Here is a 22689-nt window from a genome sequence, read left to right as displayed (position 1 = left end):
CTGCAGGAGGCATAAAAACAGAGTTGGTCACAAACTAGTTCTAAGAATCACCCTTTTTTTCCCCAGGTTTAATATTGACCTAAGCTACGTGGGGTTGAAACCCAGTTTTGCCCTCTACTAGCTGTGTGACACCTCTGAGCCTTTATTTCCTTTTCTGTAAATGGAGACAGATACTAGATGTGTTAGGAGTATTAAGTAAGCAATGAGTGTAAAGCGCTGTGCTGGTTAATTTCATATGTCAATTTGACTGGGCCCCAGCGTGCCCGATATTTGGTTAGACACTGTTCTGGGTGTGTCTATGAGGGAGCTTCTGGATGAGATGAACATTTGAATTGGCAGACTGAGTAAAGCAAACTGTCACCCACAATGTGGGTGGGCCTCATCCAATCCATTGAAGGCCTGAATAGAGCAAAAAGGCTGAAAAAGGGAGAATTCTCTCTCTGCTTGTCTTCAAGCTGGGACATCAGTCTTTTCCTGCTTTCAGATTGACTCTGACTAACAGCCCATCAGCTCTTTGGATGCTTGGACTTAAACTCAGACAGACTGGAACTCACACCATCAATTGAACCTGATTCTCAGGTCTTTGGCCTCAGACTGGAACTATACCATTGGCTCTTCTAGGTCTCCACCTTGCTGACTGCTAATCTTGGGACTTAATCTTCATAATCATGTGAGCCAATTTATCTCTTTATCTATCTATCATCTATCTAATCTCTATCTATCTCCTTTTGGGTCTGTTTCTCCGGGAAACTGACTGATAACAAGTTCTTAGAGCCAAGTACGTAGTAAGCACTATATGGGAGTTTAATACATCATAAATAACAAAAATGTGCATGCTTTTGCCATATTTCTGAATGCATTTCTGCAATTGACAAGTGTTATTAAGGATGAAAGTCATAACTGTAATGATAATTATTACATTAACTATTGTTTATTAAGCTCCTAATAAACACTAATCTTTACAACAACCCAGAAATGTCTGTTACTCCATCCTCTACCTCACCTCTATCTTGATCCACCATCATTCCACGCCTGCACTAGGGGAGTGGACATCAGGGGATCAGTAGCCACTTATCTGATCCCCTGGTGTCCACTCTGACCTCCCATAGGGCATCAGGGGTGTCTTTCTAAATAGTAAATCAGAGCTTATCATCTTCATACCCAAAACCTGCCAGTGACTACCCATCTAACAGAGTGGCAGAGCTGGATTCAACTTTGTCATAAGTAAGAATTTAAGATAATCACTATATCCAAAACACCATGTGTCTTATACTGTTATTTTCCCTACATCAGGGTGAGTAAATTGAGGCTCAGGGAGAATAGGTTGCTTATCAAAGGCTGGTCAGTAAGTTAGTGACAGGGCAAGGGTTTGAGCTCTGTCTAAATCCACAATTGTTCTCAATCACAGTGATGAATGAATGGTCTGTAATTAAAGAGCGCTAGGACCTCAGACCACAGGTGTTCTCAGTCCATTCCCAGGCTATGAGGCTTGGAAAGAGTCAGTGTTAACCTCCTGATCACCTTTCCCCTTTCACAGACAGGAGAAAGGATATGGGGTGTTCTCTTTGGTCATAGGCTCCGGCTCCTTGGATGGTAACGAGACTCAGTCCCCACAGAGCTTTTCTGCAGGCTTCCCTGTGCGTCTCCTGCCTGCCTCCTTCCGTGTCTCAGCTTCGCATTCCCATGCCCTGTCTTCGTGCTCCTTCCCCAGAATGTTCCCAGACAACAGAAATGCCTAAGACACAGCGAACATCCGTCTGGAATACCTAACATTCCCTGTCCAGTAACACAGCAGGAGGAGCCCTGATACACAGGCACACTACTGATTCTGTGTTTATGTTGTCTTTGAAGACAGACTAGCTGGGAGATTAAACGATCCCAACCTCCAGTGTATAATCTCTACCATTTGGGTGTCCATTCGACGTAAATCAGTAATCAACTTTTCAGTCTAATGTTATGTATTCTTCGTTCCTGAATATTATGAATAACTTAATTCTACTATTTACATGGTTTATGCATGTATTTAATTTCATATTTAAGTATTTTTAGATTCATATGTAGTTTCATGTATTGTATATATCATATGTTTACATGTCTATGACTCCAACTTCGTTACTAGCTCAACACTGACAACTCCCAAATTTATACCTCCATTCCAGACATTGCTCCTCGGTCCAGACCCATCTATCCAGCAAGCCACTCAACACCCCACTTCCATGTCTCCCAGACAAAAAATCAGCAAGTCCAAAACTAAATCATGATCTCCCTCCCAGAGCCTGTTTGTCTTCCCGTGCTCAGTAAATGTCAGCTCCCCTCCCACCAGGTGTTCAAGCTAAACACTGAGATGCCATCCTTGGCACTACCTTAGCATGCATTCCCAAATCTTGACTACCTTGCCTCTTAAACTCATTATCAGTCTACTCATTTATTTAATTATTTATTTTTAGCATTGTATTAAAATTGAATAATATAATGGTAAACAAGATAGATACGCCCTTGTCCCTCAGAACTCATAGTCATAAATCACAACAGCACATTTGGGTAAATGAATGAAGATAGTTTATACAGGATAGAGACTTTATATAATTTCATTAGTGTGCAATCACATATTCTGTGTTAGATCTCATCTATGAAGAGGCATAGTGTCTAGGGGCATGAACTTTAAAATCAGAATTATTTGATCAATAAGTTGATATGCTCTTATTACACATCTATTACATGCTAAGCACTTTGTAGGCATTAGGAATTCAGCTAACAATAAACAAAGTCTTTACACTCCCAGCATTTCAGAACACTTTCCCGCTCCAAGGAAGCAGTCCACCTTGATGGACTGACTAATTTATTCCCTCTGAGGGAGCCATATGCTCAAAAATGTGTATAAACAAGAGTGGTAACAGCTACATCTATTTCTCAGAGGCAGGAGTAGGAGATGTTTTAGCATGAGTGCCCTAGTGGTTACATTAGGAGTATAAGGTGCTGAACTAATTCAGTGATTCAGCCTGTGACTGGGAGAGCATTTCATGTTTGGTTCACCAGGGTCACTCAATATCTTTTATAAAAATCACTTGTTTCTACTAACCAATATTGGGTTCTGTGGTTTGTAACTAAGAATCCAAGGTGATATACCTGGGTTGAATCCCAGGCCTTAAAGATATTAGCTGGATGTTTCTGGGTAAATTATTTAACTTCTTTCACCCTGTTTCCTCATCTGCAAAATGAAAAATATTCAGTGCAATATCTCATGGGCTTGTCAGGAAGGCTGGCTGGGGTTTTCATTTGAGTTTTATAGCCTTGATGTCTCAATGTGCTCTTCTGAAATAACTGTCATTCTAAGAACTCAAGGAATGGGTTTTTGTTTCTCCCTCTACTTTGGTTCCTTCTACCTCTTTCCCGGGGAGGATCCTCTTCCTGAGCTTCCAGTCAATTCATGCAACTTTGAGAATTAAAACCAGGCCTCCTGTAAAGAAGACAGAATTCAGAGTGAGACAGACCTGGGTGTAAATCCCTGCTCTACACCTCCCAGCTGTGTAACCTCAGGTAAATTGTTCAGCACTACATTGCATACTTTAATTGCAAAATGCGATTTTCCATGCCCCTGCAAACATCACCAAATTCCAGAAAATGAAATGCTTGTAATGTAGTGCTATTGTTTGCCAATGGTTTATCAGATGGTGGGGAAAATACCCATACTGTCATACCATCAGCTCCTCTGACGCAGCATTTAACAGTTGGCAATGTTTCTATATCATCTGATATTTACAACAACCTGGAGTGAGCTGTGCAGAATCATCATCTTAATTCCCACTTCACAGAAGAAATTGACAGAGAAATTGAGACCAAGTCAGTATTTCTTCTGCTATACCCAAGTGTTAGGGGTGAACGGAACATTTCAATTATATCTTTTGTCTCTAGGATCAAAAGTGGTATTTAAAAGACAATCAATTGGCCAAGTCTGGTGCCTCATACCTATAATCCTAGCACTTTGGGAGGCCGGGATGAGAATTGCTTGAGCCCAGGAGTTTGAGATGAGCCTAGGCAGCATGTGAAATACCCTCTCTACCAAAAAGGATACAAAAATTAGTCAGATATAGTGGTGTGTGCCTGTAGTCCCAGCTACTGGGAAGCTTAGATGGGAGGATCGCTTCAGTCCAAAAGGCGGAGGTTGGGGTGAGCCAAGATTGCGCCACTGCACTTCAGCCTGGGTGACAAAGCAAGACCTTGTCCCAAAAAAAATTTTTTTTAAACTAAAACTAAAAAATCTTAAAAATAACTAAAGGATGGCTCACACCTATATCCCAGCACTTTGGGGAGACCAAGATGGCCGGATCACAAGGGCAAGAGATCGAGACCATATTGGCCAACATGGTGAAACCCCATCTGTACTATAAATACAAAAATTAGCTAGGCATAGTAGTGCATGCCTATAATCCCAGCTACTCAGGAGGCTGAGGTAGGAGAATTACTTGAGCCTGGGAAGCAGAGGTTGCAGTGAGCCAAGATTGCACCACTGTACTCTACAGCCTGGCGACAGAGTGAGACTCCATCTCAAAAAATATATAAATAAATAAAAATAAAATAACGAAAGGAATTAAATACAATACACTAAAGCTGCTAATTTTCTAGTCTATTTGATATTAATCTTTTGAACACCTTCCTGCTTTTGGAGGCACTCCCTATTAGGTGATCTGACTCTGAAAACAAAAGAGGACTCTCCCTGCTCCCTGGTTCCTGAACATGAGCACACAATCTGAGAATAGTCAACAGGGTGTTCCAACTCAAGTCTGTGACTACCGAGCAAGCAATCCAATGACACAGAAGACATTGGGACTTTAACTCAAATGACAGCAAGTTCAGTGCTAGAAGCTTGAAGGTGCAGTGGTGGCAGCAGTGGTGACTAGTGGCTACCTGCTAGCAAGCACCTCCTCAGGGCAAAGGGGATCTTCAGCTGTGGCCTAACTCCCTGGGATACATGCATTTCCAGAGCTGGTTCTCTGGTCTTCCATCAGTTTTGGAAGCTACTCAATATCTTCTCAGTACATGCATTTTCTTATTCAGTAAGAAAATGCAATAAGCCTAGGTGGTACCCCCAGGGAAACATTCACGTGACCTACTGAGTTGTTCTTTCTAATGCATCTGGCCTCAGAGCAGGATTTTTGGGTAAACTGGTCTGACTTGAGCTCCCTCCAACCTCCAAAGTCTGGAAGACTTTGTTTTTTTGTTTTGCTCTGGTTTTTGAGATGGAGTCTTGCTCTGTCACCCAGGCTGGAATGCAGCGTCACAGTCTCATCTCAGCTCACTGCAACCCCTGCCTCCTGGGCTCAAGCAATTCTTCTGCTCAGCCTCTCAAGTAGCTGGTAATACAGGTGTCCCTACCACACCCAGCTAATTTTTGTATTGTTAGTAGAGACGGGGTTTTGCCAGGTTGGCCAGGCTTGTCTCGAACTCTCGACCTCAAGTGATCCACCCGCCTTGATCTCCCAAAATGCTGGGATTACAGATGAGCGCCACCATGCCTGGCCTGTAAGACTTTGAGTCACAAAGGTGCTTTGAGTCACCTATGGGGTAGACCCATACTAAGGATCACAAGGACAATGGGCCAGCTGGCCTCCCGTGTCCTGTGGACCTATGTCCTGTTGTTTACACTGTCAGTTCTACCACCACATACAGACAACCTCAAGACACATACAATTCATGACAAACCAGAGCAAGTCTAGTAAAAGAATGCCTGAAAGAGCACTGTGAGAGGGCATTTTCAAAATGTTTTTAGTGAGCAGCGACCACTAAGAAGGATGTGGGCATGGACTCGGAGCAAAAAAAAGACAAATTTATTAGAAAGCCCAATGAAGATGGTTTAGGAGCTTCCTTGTGCAGAGCAGACACTCTGTGGGATTTCTATAATTTCAGAGTCTTTGGATAAGTCCTATTATTTATCAAAAGGAAGAGGCCCATAAAACTGCAATTAGGCTATGATGGAATCTTCCAAACTATTAAAACCTGCCTCCCATGGGTCTCACAAGCACACTTCACACATTGAATGGCTTTCAAAGCAGTTTTACAAGCTCTCTATTATCATCTTTGTGTTTATTTTACAGACGAGGAAACTGAAACTCAAAGAGGTTAAGTGACTTGCCCAGGGTCACACAGGTATTAAGTAGCAGAACTGGGAATTGAGCCGGCTCCAAACGCCACATTCTTTCCGCTAACCCATGGTGCTGTTTTCCTTCCCGAGGCAATTGTCAAGATCCTTTGCCAAGAAGTGCTAAGAACTCGTATCTGACAGCGGATGAACAGGAAGTCTCTCCGTGGCCCAGTGACATGTGGGAGAGACTGCCCATGAGATATGAGTATGTAGGAATGGGCCAGGCTGTCAGAGAGGCCGGGTGATTTTTGGCTTGGTTGTTTTTTCTCTGGAAAAAGTCTTGGTGGGGTCATTAATTCAGGAAGGGTGAGGAAGAGAGAGAGGAGTAGGGGGTAAGGCTAGGAAGAAGGCAGAGGGAGAGAGAGAGAGAGAGAGAGGTTTGCCCTCATTCATAACCTCCTTCTTCTCCTAAATGGAGTTTGCAGGCCCCAAATCTGAAAGAGCAGCTCCCCTCTGGAAGCATAGGGGGCCCCTTCAGAAGCCCCTCCCAGCCCCAGCTTTCCCCAACCTCCGAGGCTCTCCTGTAGTGCCTGTCCTGGCAGACACTGTTCCTCACACCTGTTCCTCAGCTGGACCAGAATTGCTTTGGCGCTGTATTAGGCAACGTAGATAGACATCATTTGGGATAGGAGGTAGGAAATGAAATAACTCTGAGCCTTGAACAGGGTGTCCTTGGAGATGATTTTATTAACATGTGACTTGCTTCAATTCAGAGCCCTCCAAGGGCACAGTCTCCCCTGTCTGCCAGCAGGCCAAGGAGAACACCTGAAGGAACAGAGGTTTCAATGGGAAGTGCAGCCTGTTGAAGCAGGGGCAGAGCTGTCCTTACAAAGGACTGATCTCCCCCTGGAGGGATGGCCACATCCCACACTGATTATGGGTTGACTATGACGAAAACACGAGGAACATTTGAGAGACAAGTTTGCCCCACTCTAAATAGTTACTGCTATGAGGGAGCTTTCCCCTGAACACACTGTGCCTCTCGTCTGGTCTCTTAGTACTCCCTGGGGAGACAGTGAGCTATCTGGCTGGTAAACAAGAGCCAGTCCTCTATGTTTCTTTAAGGGGGGGTTCTGACCCATCAAAGATCTCCAGGAGGGAGACTTAGCCTCTCTTCCTCCGCCCTTCCCTACCTGAAGAAGCGTGTGGCTTTGTAGATTCCAATTTGTCCACAGGTTGGTTGCTCCGAGATCCAGTTTCAGGGTGGAAAGTCAATAAGCCTTTGTGGGTTCTCATTCCAAGTCCTTGCTCCAGTCATATAGATGAGGATTGGACCCCATTTTCCTCATTCCTTTGTCTTTGTTCAGAATCAGAAGGGAAAGAGGCAATATTGATTTGTGTCTCCTCGACATCCCAGTTATAAAAAGTGATAGCTATTATTGTTAGTTTAATCATCATCATGCTTCTGAGGCAAATCTATGAACAATGAAAACTTAGGATTTTCATCTCCATTGGTTTCATCAGAAATGTTCCAGCGGGTTTGGGCCATTACCAAGAACCTGCTTGGTCAGGAGACCCCCATCCAGGTGGGCTGAGAGGCAGACACCCAGATAGCACAACAGAGTGGATCTATCCTGGGGACCAACAGCCTGAGAGCCTGCGGGGCTGACAGCTCTCCAGGACTTAACCCCAGAGCAGAGATTCATCCACATATTTATTTGATCTTTGACAGGTGATTCTTATCAACACACAGGTGTTTTGCATATACACCTGACTCAGGAATATACAAGGTAGGCAGCTGTTATCCACCTACCACTGATTATAAACTCAAAGATATCCTCCACAAAGGAACCATGGGGCAGGGTAAACTTAATGCTTCTCAACAGGCCATAATCCTGAAAGAATCCCCAATGCCATGATCCCAAATGTTGAAATGCCAAAAGATTAAAATCCCTAAAGTCTAAAATATTGAAAATTGCAATCTTTAGGATGCAATTTTAAGATGAAAATCTTAAAAATTCAACTCTGGAAAAAAATAATGTTTAAAACATTATTTAAAATACATTTACATTTTTAAAAGATGATTTATTTGAGAAACATAAGAGCATGGCAGAATACTTTATAACCTATGCAATAAAATAGGCAATAATAAAATTCATGTTTTTGGAGCATAAACATTCAAGTGTGCTTAGGACAGTCACATGGGTATAATAGTCACAAGCAGACAAGCCAGATTTACATGGAAATCAAAAAGTGAATTGTATAAACACATATCACTATGGTTGGTAATTGTGTGCACTCAGCTTCATAATTGCAGTCACCGGAAATATCATCATGGCCAAGCTCAGTCATTTGACAAGACAGGTAAAAGGACCTCAATGGGTCACCACCGCAGCATATGCAAGTCACCCAAAGAGCTGAGTTCTAGAGAAATTTTACCTGTCACAAGTGCAAATGTACAAAAAGGACATCTCTTTATTAAGGAAGTTTCCACATTTTTACATACACATACGATGCTTACACACAAAGCCAACATTGCGATAATGCACTTTCATGGAGTCAAATCTATAAAAAAAAATACATAAAACAAATTAGAATTCTTTTAAAAAGGCTTTACACAATTTATACCTTCGGGATTGGAAATGCAGCAAAGATGAAATATGTAACATAGCAAATTGTAAAAGATAACACTGATAATTTTAAGTAGTGGAGGAAAAAAACTTTAAGAATAAAAAAGAAGAGAAAATCAAAACAAAAAAGAAGCTCTGACATGAAAAGGTGTATTACAAGGCTAGATTATGGCAATTGCATGGAGATAGTCAGTAAGGCTGCCCAACTTTTACCATCATCAACTGTTTTGAAGTCTTGCACGGAGATGAACAGCTGCTTTTTTTTTTCTTTTAGAGTATGGCTCCCCATAGAGAATATGTTTACACTCGTTTTCTACATGGCACTGCTGTTTTTGAAATTCTTCTTTGATTTAATATACCTCAACATGATGAGATTCCCCATTAGATTTTTCCATCTTCTGTGCCATGTTTCTATGTTGCTTTGGACACTCAGGTACCTATTTGGAATGCATTTATCTACAGGCCACAAATTTGGCAGAAACAATGCTGGTTTATCAAACAGCGCCATTGTTGCATAAGTGGCTTCTTATCCTACCATACGCACAATTATTTTTGAACCAGTCAGTAACTCTGCTGGATTCTTCAGGTAAGTGTAGCATTCATTCATTAAAACTCCTAGAATTTCATCAGCTGGAAGGGATGCTAATGCAGACAACTGGCGCATCTTTAAACTGAAGATTTTACTATTGCCATACTCCATAACTGTGTAAATGTTGATGCACCATTCTCACTTACTCCTTGTAATTGGGTGTGTCTCTGTGCTTTTTGCCATCTCTCAACTCCTAACATTTCCTTCATGCCATTCCTATAGATCTTAGGTATGGGTGAGACTTTCAAGAGCGGGGTTGGATCTTGAGTCACCTCTGTAACCCAGCACCCAGCAGAGCCTGGCACAGGGAAGAAGCTCAGGAAATGCTGGGAATGGAAAAGATGCATTTGGCTGTCTAGAGTGTACAGATTCTCTTCTAATTAACAACACATCATTTTAGACCCTCCCCAGAGGCTCTACAGTGAATCATCTGATAGGTCTTGTTGAAAGCTTGGCTGAACTATTAATGCTCCAATGGCGGGAGGTGGAACACAAACATCTTTTCAGGGTTTCTCAAGCATTTCCACCCTAAGAGGAGAGAGGTGAAATCGTGTTCCATACAGGAGTTTCCAGACATAGCCAAAAAGCATAGAATCACCACTTAAAGAGCTGACATTTCATTTCACCCTTGATTTTGTTGAGAGACAATAAAACAACCAGTAATACATGGAATGTCTGCCTATTAAAAGAAATCATTGCTATTGTGGACACCATCCATTATGATGTCCAGTGCCCCCTTTTCTTTTGCCATAGGCAAACTCATAAAGAGATGAAGTGAATCCACATGGTCTGGAATGGAAGGAAGACCCTACATGCTTAGCCCAGCAGAAGTCAAGGAGGCCCCTGCTGTTCTCAAAGCCAGGGAGCATGACCAGAGAACAGACAAGGGCAATACCTGATCTCTGCAGCTGCAGAAACAGGTAAGAAGACCACCAACCCAGAGAAAGGAAAGAGGGCTTCCTAGAGAAAGTGACAGCTAAGCTGAGAACATGAAGGTTGTGTAGGAGTTCACTGAAGCAGGAAGGGGGAGTGTTAAAAGTCCCACACAGAGGAAAGAGCATGGGAAAAAGCAAGTATGAGCATGACCCATTTGGAAAAAAGGAAAGTAGTTCATTATGTCTGAAACACAGACTATAAGCGGGGAGGGATGGACGATGAGAAACGCTGAAAACGTTTTTATCAAAGAGCAACAAGATGACATCGAAGGGCTTCAATAGGGGAAATACTTAGCCAGATAGACATTTTCAAGGTATTTCCTTGGCAAAAGTGTGGATAACAGATGGTGGCTGGGGCAGAGGGGATTTGGAGAGACCTAGGAAGATACAATTGCTATACTAGAGATGAGGTTGCAGTGGCTTTGATGGTAGAGAGGGGATAGAGAAAAGCGGATGGATCTGAAATATATATCTTAGAGGTAGAATGAGTAGGACTTGGTGAATGGCTGGGTGTGGGATTGAGAAGGAGTCAAGGCCAGCTCCCAGCTTGTGATACTGGAAACAAGACATTCACTGGGCCATGATTTACTATGGGCTGGGTGCCCATGCACTCTCAAGGGCAGGACTTATGCCCTAGGCTCTTCCTACATAGTGGGCCAAGTCTAATGTATCTCATCAGCTCTGTTTCAGCTCTCACATATCCGCGACTGGATGGAAAAACAAACGGGCTTCTTTTGCAGATCCCTCTTGGCTTTGTGGGAGGAGGTGATAGGAAATCTGCTTAGGCTTCCTGGTCTGCCTTGTACCCCAGCACAGCTGGCCAGAAAACTGTGCAATAGTGGCAGGAATGGGGGCAGTATGGAGAGGAAGGAGGTGTGAGGTGCTTGCCCAACTGTCACTAGAGTGGTATTTTGTTTCCATTCGGTGCTTAACCCTGGGGAATCAGGATCTCTCCATGGGGAATCCAAGAGGCAAGAAGGAGTGAATGATGAAAACCAGGTTCCTAAGCCATATTCTAAGCTCTTGTCTTTGTAACTCTAACATTGGCACACGGTAAACTCTAACATGAGCACATTTCTGCAATAAGCAATGAAGAAGGGAAGGTAAATACCCTTCTTAAGCCACGGCAGCAAGATCTTCCCCAGTTTTCCCACTCAATCCTAAGAAGGATTCCTACCCAGGGCCATTATGAGCAGAGTTCCTCTTGCAGCCTTGCAGAGAAAGTTCTAATTGCATAGCTCCCTGGCATCTGTCTGTACAGCAGAATTCCTGATGAAGCCTCCAGGACTACATTCCTTGGATCCAACCCAAGCTTTTAGGAAAACTGGCACTTGGGGCAACCACTCAAAACTAGGGAGACTGAGAGTGAAGAGGGTGGAAAGAAGGAGCACTGGTTTGGAAGCCGACCACTGTGCCACACAGCCCCAGACAGCACTGTCAGCACTCACTGTATCTATGTGAGGAGAGCCCTTGGGTGTTGTGCAGCACTCGCAGCCCAGGTGGAGAGTCCAGCAACCTGGTCCCAGCCCTGGATGTCTGACCTGACTGCATCATTACACACACACACCACGAAACCTCAAGCCTTGCATCTCTGAGTCCGGCACACTTGATGCCTTTCACAGGTTCCATATACTACCAACGTCCCATGCCTAAAACAATACACTGTTTCCCCAGACCTGAGTTCACAACACTTACGTGATGTGTCATGAGAAGAAAAATCCACGAGGAAAAAACAAATGTCAAAACGAAAGAGCCCAGGTAGCTTAATACCCAGGTGATGGGTTGACAGGTGCAGCAAACCACCATGGCACACATTTACCTATGTAACAAACTCGCACATCCTGCACATATGCCCCGGAATTTAAAAAATTAAATAAAAAACTAAACAACCCAGGCTTGACAAAGAAGCCAGGGAAAACCAGTCAATGGCCGAGGAGATTTCCTGAGATACAAACGCACTCTGCTCCCCACCACATAGAAATCAACTCCGCCAGGCCTAGGGCTTGGATGGCTTATCCTATCCCTCCCATAGTTAATGACTGTGTCCTGTGCTGAGTCTGCCAGGCCCCTACATAGCTCCCCCACTCCCCCACCAGCGCTCCTTCATGACAGGCCCAGGCTATGACTCCTCATTAAGACTTAAGTATCTCTTAACTGGAAAAACACTAAAAAAAAAAAATTTTAAAGAAGTAATTTACAACTTGGAATAAATGACATTTAATCTTTACTAAGGACCTACTGTATGCCAAGTCATATATACCATCTCTAATTCTCACTGTAGTCCTATGAAGTAGGTTTTATAAATATGGTCAATAAGAATTAGATTAAAATTAAGTTAGGAGGAATGTATTTGAAACCATGGACCTTCTGGCTCAAAACCAATATTTGGCCCACCACATCATGTAGTATTTAAGGGAAGATCTGATGTAGGCTGAGACAAGGAGAATCTTTGCTACAGGCTTGCAAGGTGACAGGGACACCACCTACAAGGGAAAAAGATGAAGAGCTAGATTCCAGGCGCTCTTCACTTTCAAAGTATTTTTTGACAGAGTTCAGGGGGCCCTTGAACTTAGGAATAATTGCTTCTTTATTTCTACTAATTCTAACCAAAGAGTATTCAATTATGAATGTGGACCACAAACCACAATAGTATAAGCAGTTGCTGTAAGGTTGCATGAATAGAGATCATAGTTTTTTTTAAATCACTTTATAGTTGGCAGAGCATCTCAAAATATCATCTGGACTCATTGCAACTTTAAAATTATAGTAGTTATTAGCCAGGCACAGTGGTTGATGCCTGTAATCCTAGCACTTTGAGAGGCCAGGGCAAGCAGCTTATTTGTGCCCAGGAGTTTGAGACCAGCTTGGGCAACATGGTGAAATCTCATCTCTACAAAAAATATAAAAATTAGCCAGGTATGTGGCATGTGCCTTTAGTCCCAGCTACTCAGGAGACTGAGGCAGGAGGATCACTTGAGCCTGGAAAGCAGAGGTTGCAGTGAGCTTAGATAGCATCACTACACTGTAGCCTGGGCTACAGAGCAAGACCCTGTCAAGCAAGCAAGCAAGTAAGCAAGAGGAAGGAAGGAGGGAGGGAGGGAGGGAAAAAGAAAGAAAGAAAGAGAGGGAGGGAGGAAGGAAGAAAGGAAGGAAGGAAGGAGGGAGGGAGGGAGGGAGGGAGGGAGGGAGGGAGGGAAAAAGAGAGAAAGAAAGAGAGAGGGAGGGAGGAAGAAAGGAAGGAAGGAAGGAAGGAAGGAAGGAAGGAAGGAAGGAAGGAAGGAAGGAAGGAAGGAAGGAAGAGAAAGAGAGAATAGTAATTAGACCAACTACATAATTCTTATGTAATTGTTAATATAAGAACCATTTATATATAGTACTCTATCCACAAATTGGAATTTTTAATATTCTTATTGCTGTATTTTATATAATAACTTTTTCCTTGTAATCCTATGTATTTTTTAGGATCTATATTCTATTCTAAGAAGGTTCTATGGGCTTCAACAAATTGCCAAAGTATTTGTGCATAAAGAAGCTAAGAACTTCTGGGTGAGAAGTCTAAGGCAATGGTTTGCCTATTTTTCAGTTTTACCTAACCCCTTGAAATCTATGTTTTATTAAGTGAAGTCTTTGGCCATTGATTGATTACCGGGAGGCTTGTTATAATACAGATGTCCAGGTCCCACATCCAAATTACGAAAATAGAATCTTGGGATTGTAACCTGGGAATCTTTGCTGCAACTGGCTCTCACTAAAGCTGTCCTATGCGGTGCCCCTGGGTGGAAGGAGCCCCTTGGTCAGCATGGCTTGCAGTGGACTGGACCTCCTCGGCCTAGTGGAACAACCTGCCCAGCTTCACCTGGGGATGCTGATCCTTCAGGTGATTTCCAGCACTCCCTAGAGCTTCTCGGTGAAGACAAGGATTAAAATTAAGGTAGAAACTGGCAGGATTCATTTTCTGATCATAACCCTGTGGACCAAAACAGGATTTGGTCCAGATAGGACAAAGTGAAAAGAAAAAAAAAAAAAACAGTAGGAATCAGCAGATGGTGATGAGAGCAATCCCTAGCTCCCCTCATTGCTCATTAACATAAGACACCACCACAGTTTACAAATGCCATGGCAATGACCCAGAAGTTATCACCTCTTTCATAGAAAGCTCTAAATAGTCTCCCTTCATTTGCATATAATTAAAAGTGGGTTTAAGTGAGTATAAATACAGTTGCCAAGAGCCCATTCTTGTTGTTGTTGGTTTGTTTGTTTGTGTGTGTGTTTTTGAGACGGAGTCTCACTCTGTTGCCCAGGCTGGAGTGCAGCTGCATGATCTCGGCTCACTGCAACCTCCACCTCCCGAGTTCAAGTGATTCTCCTGCCTCAGCCTCCCAAGTGGCTAGGATTACAAGTGCCCATCGCCACACCTGGCTAATTTTTTGTATTTTTAGTAGAGACAGAGTTTCACCATGTTGGTTAGGTTGGTTTGAAACTCCCAACCTCAAGTGATCCGCCTACCTCAGTCTCCCAAAGTGCTTGGATTACAGGCATGAGCCACCACGCCAGGCCCCTCAAGAGCCCATTTGTTGCCAACTCTGGGTGCACTGCCTATGAGTCAGCCCTGCTCTGTAGGGAGGAGTACTGTTTAATAAAAAGAACCCCCTCAGGCAAAGCCCCAGTTTGGGGGCTCACCTGCCCTGCATCATCATCACCGATTTGGGTTCTTGAGTTCTAGTTCCTTGTAATTGTGGTAACAAATTATCACAAATCAAGATGGCTTAAAACAATAGAAATTTATCCCTCACAGTTCTGGAGGCCAGAAGTCCAAAATCAAAATGTTAGCAGGATTGGACCCCTCCGGGGACTCTAAGGAGAATCTGTTCCATGCTTCTCTCCTATCTTCTAGAGGTCTCTGGCAATCCTTGGGATTCCTTAGCTGGCCATGCATCCCTACAATCTCTGTGCATCTTTACATGGTGTTCCACCCCATGTGTCTCTATGTGTCTGTGTGTCCAAATTTCCTTCTTATAAGGATACCCATCAATGGATTTGGGACCCACATTAATCCAGTATGACCTCAACTTCACCTGGTTACATCTGCAAAGACTCTATTTCCAAATAAAGTCACATTCATTGGTTCCACGTGGACATGAATTTTGGGGAAACAGTATGTATAGCTGACCTCCATCCCATCCCCAGGAGACAACTACTAGGGAAGGAAAGCAGTGGTTCTCAAACTGTGGTGCCAGCAGCAGCCTTGCCTGGGAACTTGCTAGAAATGCTAATGATCAGCCTCCAGTATCAGCAATCTGGGGGGGCCAGTGATATGCACTTTGACAAGTCCTCTAGAAAATTCTGATGCCTGTTCAAGTTTGAGAACCTAGAAACTATAGGTGATCTTCCCTCCAGTTGAATCGTCCATTCATTCAACAAGCACGTAGAGAAGAGACCCGCTGCTTGGGTGCAGCCGCATTTAAGTCACAGTCTCTACCCACTCGGAGAGAATGTCACACAAGATGAGACAAAGCACATGGACTCATATGCCCTTGGCAGTTATCCTTTATGACCCACAAAAGTGACAATTTCACATGGTTCACCCTAAACACAGCACAAAGTTTCCAGGTGCACCACGAAAATCTCCCAGAGGATGTGCTCACATATCCTGAGGTTGAAGAATAATTCAGGAAAAGTTCAATGAACAACTGAGGGAGTGAAGTCCAGATGACGAAACCACGCATGCCGATACTAGGATGTGCGAGAACCAGAGCCAAGACTTCCACAGGCTCTGTAAAGTCCAGGCTGACCTTACCCTGGCTTCCGTCTTTGCCACAGCTACTTCACAGTCACCTTAGTCTCAACTAAGGAAAGTTGCATCTAGGCACCAAGACAGTAAAGCCCCCAAGCAGGTTCTGCCAGACTTTTGATGTCTTCTCTTAATCTATAAGCACTGAGCTGACCTCCCAATCAAGCAGGTGGGCACAGTGCCTAGGGATTCCCATACTTTTAGGGGCTCACAAAATGTTTTCATTTCCTTAAAATCCAAAGGAAAGATAAATGAACTGATAGAATTGAATAAAATGTTTTAATTTTCTTTTTCTCATCAGAAAAAAAATGAAATGTTTAGGGCCCCCAATGATCTATTAAATTATTTTCATATGCTTACATGGAGGAAGGGGCCCAAAAGGCAAAAGTGCCTCAAATTCACAGAAGTCACAATGTGGCCGTGAACAAGAGAGCTTCTGAATAGTGGGGGTAAGAGGCCAGGGTCCCTTGGGTCAACTCCTGGGATTTCATAAATACTTAGTACAAAGAGTTGGGGGTGGCAGCCCAAGAGATCCCTTCCTCCCAAGGTTTCCAAGGGTCTCCACCATCTAGATGTTCCAGCCCAATCTCTCCCATGCTCCCATGGGTCTCCTGGATACGTCGTTCCCACTGGGAATGGAGGAAGCAGCCATCAAAGAAGAAAGTAGAGACAGGAACAGAAAGAAGGGGTTCTGAAACCCTGAGGGTGGGGTGCTTCTGAGAAAAAAATCAGTCACTAGCAGCTTGAGAAGTGGGAAGAGAGCCTTGAAAAGTCCCCTAAACCTGAGCAGGGTCTAGGCTCTGCCTCATGGGCACCGTGTCACCTGAGCAACGTACTCCACTGCCCCAAGTTTCAGTCTTCTTCTGTAAAAAGCTGTGATTTCTCCATTATCACCAAATACTTCTCATTAGGTATTAAATAAACTTCACCCAACTATTTCTTGTGAGGATTCCATGAGATATCACTAGTGCACATAACTCAGGTCTAATGCATACTAGGTACACAGAAAGAGTTAACTTCCTCTTCCATTATCAATCTATATCAATAAAATGTCACTTGGTTGCCTTCACCTTTTTATTTCAGAGATGTAGGAAGGCCCCTAGCCTAAAGATTAGTTTACTTTTTGCCAAGTACCACTTTGCCCGAAATCCTGCTGTCAGACATTCATCCTATAAAGTCAGGACCGTTCTCTCCCCAGTGTCTCTATTTATATACATAGACTTTGAAAGAATTATTTTATCAGCTATTTTTCTCCACTTATCATGATTAATATGGAATAGGCTCTCAGCAAAGACTGTCTCCCTTCTCCCAGCCACCATTGCAAAGCAGCAAAATAAGGTGACCTCAAGCCATCCCTCGAGCTGACAAAAATTTCTGCCTCCAGTTTTATGAGGTCTCTGGAGCAAATGGTTTTTGGCCTCTGGCCTCTGAGATTCAGGAAGCTTCTTGTAGTTTCATAACTTAACGTTGCAAATCAGACCATATCTCTGTCCCCCTCAGCCCTGCCCAATTGCTTCTCATTAGCTCTAAAAAGAATTTGAGGTGTCCAGGACACTTAACTGTCTTTCCTCCCGACTTGCTCCCACCACTATAGCCACGTCAGCCACTGATCGTTCAAGCTTGTCTCGGGCTTTTGCATGCCTGCATGGAATCCTCTTTTCCCTGCTGTCCTCTGCCTCCCTAACTCAAGTCATTTGAGTCATTGCTTAGCTGTTGTCATTGTTGTTTGGTTGGTTTTTGGTTTTTTATTTTTTTGAGATGGAGTCTTGCTCTGTCGCCCAGGCTGGAGTGCAATGGCATGATCTCTGCTCACTGCAACCTCTGCCTCCCAGGTTCAAGTTATTCTCCTACCTCAGTCTCCTGAGTAGCTGGGATTATAGGTGCATGCCACAAAGTCTGGCTAATTTTTGTATTTTTAGTAGAGGCGGGGTTTCACCATGTTGACCAGGCTGGTCTTGAACCCTTGACCTCAGGTGATCCACCTGCCTCTGCCTCCCAAAGTGCTGTGATTACAGGTGTGAGCCATCACACCCAGCCTAAACAGATCTTCACTGACCTTCTCCCACCTTCCCCTCAACACACACAGATCATTCTCTATATCCTCACCACCATCTCCTCCCATTTCACATACAGGATTAAATAAGGGTATAATCGATGGTAGGATTATGAATCAAATCAGAGTATTCTAAATATGAGTGTGTAGTGACTCCTCTGTCCGTCATTCACCAGTACTCAATATGTATCGTAAATACAGATTGCTTTCTATTAATAGTGGGTCAGCTGACTTCTTTTTGCAAATTCTTCAGTACTTTTCATAGAGTTCCCAGTGGAAGAATTCCTTCAGGTATCAGGATATAGACCTATCCATACTGTAAGGATATACTGGGTGCTGTTCTTTTTCTCATTTTCACTTGCATATCCTTCCCCTCATCAGTGTGATCATTGCTGGCCTTGAGAAGAGGTGGGACTGAGAAAGCAAAAACCGGGTGACTTTTTTCATTTCCAAAATAGTTTTTTGAGATTCAAAAAGGAAGGCTTTAGGGCAGAAAAGTGCAGAGTTTAAGCTATATGCATAAAACTGGAAAGAGCATGGGAGGAAAGACAAGCTCACTCCTGCGTCAGGGTCACCTGGTCTGGCAGGGGAACAACTAGACCAGATGCGTGATGTTACAGGAGATGGGAATTTGGCAGGGAGCACTAGAATGAAAAGGACCAAAACGGGCTTAAATAGGGAGAGTAGGGAAGCCATAGGAATCTGCTGGACAGTGCCTCGAAGGCCTCCTACCACTGCCTGCAGACTATAGTCTACTACATAAACGTGCACTCCAAACCAACTGGGTAAAGAAGTCAGCTTAGCTATGTATACCTGTACAGCACCTGTGAATTGCGCATTGATCCTACAGAAGAAAGTCATCTGCTGTGACTTGAGATTTATCTGAGCCCCATCAAACTCTCCTTCTAGCAACCCCCATTTTCTCAGTGACCTGAGACACATAAACTTCATAGAAACCACTGGTAGGATGGGAGAGAAAGCCCCAGAAATGGGCCCTAATAAAGGCTGGGCAATGGGGAAACATGCTCTTGTTAAAATGTAGAAAATGCTCAAGTCACCCTATCTCTTATAGTCAAGATTTTGGTATCCAGAGTGAGCAATACTAAATCGGCAGTCCTCTGTGCCTGATTACGTCATGACACCACTGTGTCACACATCGTGCATGCATGGGTCTACTATGGACATACAGTGTGAAGGCCATTTGGCCTGGGCTGGTAAAGGAAGCTTGGTCTTCTCAGCCTTTCTGAAATCTCCGCCTTTTACAACTATCCAGTTAACCAAGTATTTTTGGATGCCTACTGGGTGCCCAGTTGCTGAGGATACAGGGATAAGCAAACTACAGCTCCTGTCCTCAAGGATGGAGAAGCCATCCTTGTGAGCTCTCCTGTGAAGCCTCTGTGAGCCTCACAGAGCTCCCAGTCCTCCACCAATAGCCATGTTCTGATAGCCAACTCTAGGTCAGGCTCTATGCTAAGTGCCTGACATCGGACATGTCACTTAATCCTTAAAATATGTCATGTCAGTAATTTGCTCAAGGTCACACAGCTGGAGTGATGACAAATTCATGGAGAAGGGGTTCCACCTTCTTGCCAGAGGAAATATAAAGAATTAAAAAGTCATTTTCTCCTTTTCTGAACAAATAGCCAAGGAAGAAAATTAACATAACTTCTGTTTTTGTGTGTTTGATTTGATTTGGTCTTTTTCTTTCTTTTCTTCTCTTTGTTTCTTTTTCTTTCTCTCAGATAAGGGGAGGTGTCTCTCACCTGTAAAGTGAGGTGTGATGAGGCACAGTGTCTCACCAGTAATCCCAGCGCTTTGGGAGGCTGAGGTGGGAGGACCATCTTGCAGCCAGGAGTTTGAGACAAGCCTGGGAAACATACTGAGACCCCATCTCTTTAAAAAAAAAAAAAGGCCAAGTGTGGTGGCACATGCCTATAGTCCCAGCTACCCAGGAGGCTGAGGTGGGAGGATCGCTTAAGCCCAGGAGGTTGAGGCTGCAGTGAACCAAGATTGCACCACTGCACTCCAACATGGGCAACAGAGCAAGATCCAGTCCTCAAGTGAAAAATAAATAACATGCAATTTTAAAAAGGAAAGAGAGGGGAGAGGTGACCCATACTGAGATGCTATGTGTTTTCCTTGAGACTGGGGAAGAAACTGGTTTAAAATATCTTATGGTAGAGACCTATGGCACCAGATAGTGGATAATGAGGCTTGGGCCTGGAGAGAACACAAGGTGACAAGCTGCGTGAGCCTCTTCCAGGACCCCTTGGCCCAGGGCTGGGATGGAGGAAGATCAGGAGCTCCCTTCAAAATGGTACTTTGCAGGCCATGAGCAATTATTCCTTCACAGTGGATCCAAGGCCAGGAACATGCCTTTAGATCTTGCTGAATTACCTAATTCCCAGGGCTTCCTTATGTCCTCAAAAAGGAAAGAAAGAACCCCTCACTCCCCCCACTGCCCCACCAAAAAAGACATAACTAAGAATGGGTTGCCTGCCAGCCCTGGCAGGTGGAGATCCAAGCCAGATTTATTTGCTTTAGGAAAATAAAGAAAACGTGACGCTGCTCACACCCAAGTGTCTCAGAGCAAATCCGCACAGGTTCCAGCTGGTGCTGAGAATTTCACGCACCCAACCTCCCTCAAAAGAACACAGGGCTTCGCGAGCCTCTGCCCCATTAGAGAACGACCCTTTCCCCACTAAAACCATCACTTCTGGCTCGGCATGGATGAAGGCACAACACAGCTGGTGAAAGTGCAATAATTAACCCGAACACTCCTGAAAGACGATCACAATAATTTATATTTCTCCACCGCCCTCCATCCCCCCACGAGCTTTCCAGATTTTATGGCCATGACTCACCTCCGCTACTGCTGTGGGGCAGCTCCAAGGGAACGGGCTCACTCACACCACATCGCTGTTTAGGCAGAACTTAAAAAAAAGAAAAAAGAAAAAAAAACCACCCAACTAATTACAAGTGAAACGCTCCCTGTCACGAGCAGGCCAGCTGATTTCATGCCTGGGCGGCAGAACTGCGATAAAACTCCCAAGTTGGTCCTTATATTTTTTAAAAGTCAGATTGCTCAGCCATGATCTCACAGCCCTGCACCCCAGCCAGTGGCCCTGAGCCAGTCTTTGAAATATGACCTCAGACGGGGCTGGTGACGGAGTAGCCCTTTTTGGCAGGGTTCATCTTAAGTCAGTTTTTCTATACAGTCTCATCCTTTTCGAACTGCCTAGGAAGGCCCGTGTGCCCTCCCCATACTCCCCAGCACCAACTGCTTGCTTGACCCGATGGCAAGGCCACCAATGGTCCTGTGTGACAGCACCACGCTTTCTCCCGGCAATCCACCCTTCTCTACTCCTGCACATTTCTGTCTGTACTAGACATTTGGCTCTTAGCCACAGTCGCTCCTGTAGTGCGATTCAACTCCATTCAATCAGCAAATGTCTACTTGGAGTCATGATCGCGTCGTGGCTGAGAGCACAGCATTTGAATTAAGAAATAATATGGCTTTGTATTCCACATCTCTCCATTACTAGCTGCATGAATGTGGGCAAGTAATTTAATCTGAGACTCATTTTTCTCATTTGTAAAGAGGAGGAAAATGGCACATACCCCACACATCTCTTGATGTAGGAATCAATGCATAACACGGTGGTGTAGGCAACAAATTGTAGATTACCTCCTACCAGCAACAACAATGGCCTTCTGGGTGGGGTGGACATCCATATAAGAATCCTTCACATTTCAAAGGAGTGCTTTCGTTCAGTGATCCAGATGGCTAATGTTTTCTGACGGTTCCAGGCTTTGTGGTCCTGAAATTCCTTTGGACGTCGTTCTGGGACTCTCTCTTATCTCTATATGACCAAAATGTTCCATGAAGATAATGTCAGAAAGAAGACAGAGTCCTACCATCAGCTCATACTCTCAAACTGTATCATTTTCCTTTGGGAGTTAACAGAGAGGGCTCTGCAATCCGGCTTCCCAGATTCTCCCAGTTCAGCCTGACTTGATTTATAAGAGCTCAGGAGGCTGCCTGGTGCGGAAGACTGACCAAGCACTAGATTTGCAGCAAGGAACTCTAAATTTAAGTCCCAGCTCTGCCACTTTCTAGCTGTGCGATCTTCAGGAAGTCATTCACCCTCCGTGAGTCCCATTTTCTTTCTCTGTATACAAAGTCTATCATCCATGCTCACCATGAGGATCATATGTAAAAATGGAAGAAAGCACATTATGTAATACTAAGTAGGAGAAACAAACCATCCAGTAGCAAGTGCTCCCCTGCAAAGCAATCACTACCTGCCTCAGAGTATCTCAATTCAAATCAACAATTGCTGTGCTAGGCTTCAAACCAGAGGAACTAAAAGGAAGGATTGTAGCACTCTTCCCCCAAGAATCTCTCCGACAATATGAGAAATCTACCCAGAATCCATCTGGGTTCCCCCAAGCCACCCTGCAAAAGAAATGGCATTGAACTCACGAGAAACTATACTCTTCACCTTTCATGGGAACCAAGCCCTCTCCGCACTCCCTGCAGGCAGCTGACAGGTGGGCTCTTCACATTTCTTTGGCCCACCCACTCCTAGGTCACCTGGAATGCCATCAA

The 22689-nt window shown here is 44.1% G+C and overlaps 1 long non-coding RNA gene across 1 annotated transcript; it reads right to left on the bottom strand.

The window, feature by feature from the left end:
- Positions 1-6661: 6661 nt before the first annotated feature.
- Positions 6662-21195, bottom strand: LOC108593215 (uncharacterized). The gene is made up of 3 exons (XR_004729048.3): positions 20942-21195; positions 8601-8644; positions 6662-7436 (listed from the first exon to the last, which is right to left on the bottom strand). It is a non-coding gene; the product is annotated as an uncharacterized LOC108593215 (long non-coding RNA).
- Positions 21196-22689: the final 1494 nt, after the last annotated feature.

This window comes from Callithrix jacchus, chromosome 9 (assembly GCF_049354715.1).
Source record: "Callithrix jacchus isolate 240 chromosome 9, calJac240_pri, whole genome shotgun sequence".
In the NCBI taxonomy this organism is placed as follows: Eukaryota; Metazoa; Chordata; class Mammalia; order Primates; family Cebidae; genus Callithrix; species Callithrix jacchus.
The sequence above is the reverse complement of the archived record's forward strand: the minus strand, read 5'-3'. Positions and strand labels throughout refer to the sequence as shown.